Source organism: Bidens hawaiensis, unplaced genomic scaffold (assembly GCF_021521415.1).
Source record: "Bidens hawaiensis isolate Kalapana, Puna unplaced genomic scaffold, B.hawaiensis_p1.1 tig00000097_1, whole genome shotgun sequence".
Taxonomy (NCBI): domain Eukaryota; kingdom Viridiplantae; phylum Streptophyta; class Magnoliopsida; order Asterales; family Asteraceae; genus Bidens; species Bidens hawaiensis.
In genome coordinates this window covers 7,695,100-7,700,264 of record NW_027491017.1, presented here as the reverse complement: position 1 = coordinate 7,700,264, position 5,165 = coordinate 7,695,100, and positions in this window count along the sequence as shown.

The window sequence follows — 5,165 nt, the reverse complement described above, 5'->3', positions numbered from 1 at the left end:
TTCTGGATCCTCAAATCTAAACAAGACACGTATATATATATTGAAACAACTTCGCGGGCTTGGGCTTGGGCCAGTAGGCGAAGTTGTTCTAACTTCGCCTACGGCAGAAGTTGTTACAACTTCGCCTACGGCAGAAGTTGTTACAACTTCGTACTTCGTTTCCGCTGATCAGAATTGCATAGCGACGGTCACAAAATGCACCAACACAAAATTTAAATAAACTCTATTTTATAAACACCAACAAGATTAACATTTTGTTTTCTGCATATTTGTTAAAAACCCTATGTATGTATGTATGTATGTATGTATGTGTGTGTGTGTGTGTGTGTATACACACACATAGATTTATAAAAATAATATATCTTGATTTAAAATCTGAATATTAAAAGCTTTATATAAATAAAAATGGTTATAAATATACTAATGGTATTTAAATGATTAAACTAATCTTTATATATATATATATATATATATATATATATATATATATATATATATATATATATATATATACTAGTTTGAGCCCCGTGTATTACACGGGTAATTGTTGAAAATTTTAAACTTTAACCATTAAGTGAATACAGTCAACAAATTGATCATATATTGTTAATACAATTACAATTAGATTAAAAATTACGAAAATTACATAACTAAGATTAAACAAATATGTTACAAATAGGTCAAAACTTCCTTTTAAACTATATTTGTGATTGTATTAGCAGGTATACGTTGTTTATCAAAAATCAAAATTTTTAGTCCATGTCTGTTTATAACTCTTAAAAAAGTAACATATATGCATGCTTATAACTCTTGATATGGCTATGTATAGTTGTCCGTGTGACAAAAAAAAGGTTCTCCAAGTACATACCAACTCTAGAAAAATGATAATATATATCCATGATATTAATAAAAAAAATATTCATATACATAAAATATCATAACTTTTAATCAATTAATATGATGTCATTTGAGAACATCTTCACATGTTTATCCAATAAAAACATGATTATCCAAAAAACTATATGCATGAACTTTGATGATATAATTATCCTTAAAATCTTTACAATTTTAAATTTGACTAATCATGATAAATTTGTTGTCATTAATATTTTGTGTATGACAAATTTTTATTTAACTTTATATTTTACAATTAAAAACTGTATAATCAAGCAACATAAAAACCGAAAATTTAAATATAACAAAATGATTTGTTTATTCATACAAATGTAATTGCCAGGAAAATAAAAAATACTTACTAACATTAAAACCATGTTCAAATAATAATGATTATTCTGAGTTAAAAGAATATTAGAAGATTTAGAGTTGCATAAAATGAATGTAGTGATTCTTATTTATGCGTAACATGAAACCCAACCCATGAAAACCCGTACCTAAACCCAAACTAACCTGGCCCGAGAATCTCGAACACAAGAAAATACTAACCCGAACCTGAACCAAAGTAATTCGGGTTGGTTCTTGAGTCCGAATTCTAGGTTTCGGGTCAACACGAAAACTTTTAGTTTTAAAATCATATGTATTTTTAGGAACTAAAGGCTAAGCCTTAGCCGCTGACATTATCAAAATTTTGTCCAAGTCGATTGTTTTCATTCTACATATTATGAATCGAATGTTTATTGTTTATTATTTTGAATATAAACCATAATAAACACTTAATTAACACTTCAAAATTCACTAATCGTCTATTGTCAATCCATATGTAGAATACATATTATATGTAGTAATGGATTTAGTTGGAATATACCTATAAATTTAATGTCATATATTGAAATGACTTAAAAGATAAGGACCATATATGAAAATTGGTTAAAAAAAGGTGAGGAGGACTATGGTATTGACAAATGGCAAAAATAGTAGTCTTTTATTAGAATAGATAGATTATGAAAATATATCTTATATAAGAATTTTATTTATAATTTTGAATATATTGTAATTAAAATATATAATACATGTTAAAAGATTTATAAAAAATAATAAATAGTAAATCTAGGTAATATTTAATTGTCATAATAATATAACTTATCATCAATATCCCCAACTCTATTTCAAACCATCATCTATTTATATTTATTTTTCGCAGCTATTCTTTATTAGGCTATCTCATCAGAGCTTGAACTACCGTTATCTTTCTTAACAAGCATTTTACCTCCTTGTTCATTTGCTAAGTGAGTATTTCACTCCCCTATTTTACTCATTTTAAATCTTTTGGGGACATATGTGTAACTTAAATATTTGCATATTATATAGTATTCAATTGCAACTGTTAATCCTTGTGTGTAGTTTATGCTTAACTTGCTATTTGCTTACTTGCTTTATTTTACCGCATTTGGAGAGGTCCATTATAATAGTATGATAGTACGACCGTCGTAGTGGCTGACATCCAATTGCATGACAGTGGTTTCACCAAAAACTCATTTTTGGTAACCAATGCCCGATTCGCATGGCAACAGTTTCGCCCATTCTTTATTATCTGTTTGAATTGTGTACATGCTATGGCTTAATTGTTATCTCACATGATTAGTTTGTGTTTTACTTTAAATATTATATTGTATCTCAATTAACCGTGTGTTACTTACTCAACTTTGTGTTGACAAAATTATTTCAATTAACTATCTCAATTATCATTTGAACTAGTTGCAAGATTTGGTGAAGAATTTAGGATTGCTTATGTTAGAAGAAACGTATTCAAGATTAAATCGAGACTTAGTGTAACTTAGATTTTGAATTATCTTGTTTATATGAATTATGTACTTTGTATTTGATTTATTTGATAAATTAATTAAATCTAATAGATATTGTCACTTTTAATTATTGCATGATAGTACCTTGAGAGCTATGAGCAATCAGCTCACGCCCTGACATTTCTCCCTTAAGTTGGGGTGTGACAAGTGGTTGGGTTCACAAGTTTTATAGAGCTTGGACGTGGTATAATATCCAGTTGTTGAATGTTATGTGTATGGGCGTTGGGTTTATGATTGTTGGATTGGTGTTTTATATAACGCATGTCGTTGTATCCACTGCTTTGGTGCATGTTGATTTGGTCTACTAGTTGATTTGGGTTTTGCCTAGGTTAAAGTCAAACAATGGGTCTACTGCGTTAATTTGGGAGTTATGTGCTTTATAGCGCTAAAAGGTCTCTACAAATGTAGAGTGAAGACTTTATTACACTTTGTTTATGTTTTGTATTAGTTGGTTTGTTTGAAATTTGTAATGTTTGTTATGTAGTTTGATCTTGTCCAGTTTGAACATGCCGATTAAATAGTGGTGGCGGTTCTTGTTAGTTTTTTTAGTTTGATTTTTGGTTAGGTAGAGGTTGGTCTTGGTGAAATGTCTCGGACCACTTCTCGCCTTTGTTTGTACTTCGTTTTTGTTATTAAATTTTGGCGGGGCATGCTTCTTTTACCTACAAAAAATTTGTTTGTGTTTGTTATGGTCAAACTCATTGGTAAAGGTGTAAATAAGCCGAGCCAAGGCTTGGTTTACTAAAAACATTTTAAGCTAGCCCAGTTCTCACTATTACTAAAATATATACGATTAAGAAAACTAATACAAGTTTGATATCATATATTACAAGAGGTTTAATAAACTAATAGGAGACCGAAACTGCGTTAACTTAAATACGTAATTGTGTTCAACTTAGTTTTTATGATAATATATTATATGGATTTCTTATTTTTTTTATCCTAAACTATACAGACTACAAATTTGACTATGCAAAATACAGGTAACTGAAGGAAGCAACCCTTTATCGATTAAACCCCTCTTGTGTACCCGCCGTAAAGCGCGGTTGTGCGCATACATGTAACGTTATGGATCGATAAAGAGCCGAGGTCATTTAGATGGACATATTGGTCATTTTACACCATTAGGACACTATTCGAATGAAAAACAAATATGTTAAAATTTGTACAAGGACAGAATTACAAGTTTTGTCCTTTAAACATTTGCAATTTATGGATCCAGTCTTTTAAAATGTTTTTTTGCAGGCGGTGTCCTTTACCAGAGATGTTTGTTTGATTTTCGTGCTTTAGACTAACACCCATCTATTTCCCCCATTAAGTGGTTACACGTGAGAAACATGTGAGGGGTTCTTTTGTCTTTTCACCCTTCTCTGCAACATGTAAATATCCTTTTTCATAATAATAATACTCATATTATATAATACAATAATTTTATACTTATAATTATACTACAAAGTTAATATAACACACAATCAGCACCCCCGTTTCAGATGAACGACCCCAACACCGTCTCAAACAAACGACGAACACCACCACTAAGGTCTAAGACACGAAGACCACCAGCGATCTTGAAAACAACAACCTCTCTACCCAAATTCTGACAATCCTCTCCGCCGCTGACCACCGTATAAGCCGAACGCCATGACGACCACCACTGATCTGAGCAAAACCCCTATTTCTACCCAAATTTTAACAATCCTCTTCACCGATGGCTAGGGTTTCGAGGTATATAAGGATTTGAGTTCGACTTCATTCAAATTGAAAGTCCCATGTGCAAAGATCGGCCTTCATCTCGACCAGATCTGAGTTGGATCTTTGCGGCGGGAAAACCCTAAGTCACCGCCGCCGCCGTGAGTGGTTGTTGGCTCGATGGTACCCGCTAACCACTATTAGAAAAATTGGTTGTGGAAGTAATGGATTGGAATTCAGATGGTGATGATGATGTCGCCAGGATGGAGATGACAAGTAGGTTAAGGTGCAGGTATTGGGTAGATGGTGGAGACGCGATGGTTGGTGGCGGCTGTGGCAAAGGTGGGTGGCAGGAGAGGGAGAGACAGATATATAGATACAGAGAGTAAATGTTAGGATTATTTAGAGGTTTATCGGGTTTGAGAGAGAGAGAGAGGAATGGATATGATATGTAATGTTGCAGAGAAGGGTGAAAAGACAAAAAAACCCCTCACGTGTTTCTCACGTGCAACCACTTAACGGGGGAAATGGATGGGTGTGTGTCTAAAGGATGAAAATCAAACAAACATCTCTGATAAAGGACACCGCCTGCAAAAAAACATTTTAAAGGACCGGATCCATAAATTGCAAATGTTTAAAGAACAAAATTTGTAATTCTGTCTTTGTACAAGAGGGGTATTTTTGGTATATTCTCAAAACATGGCAAAATCTGTCACT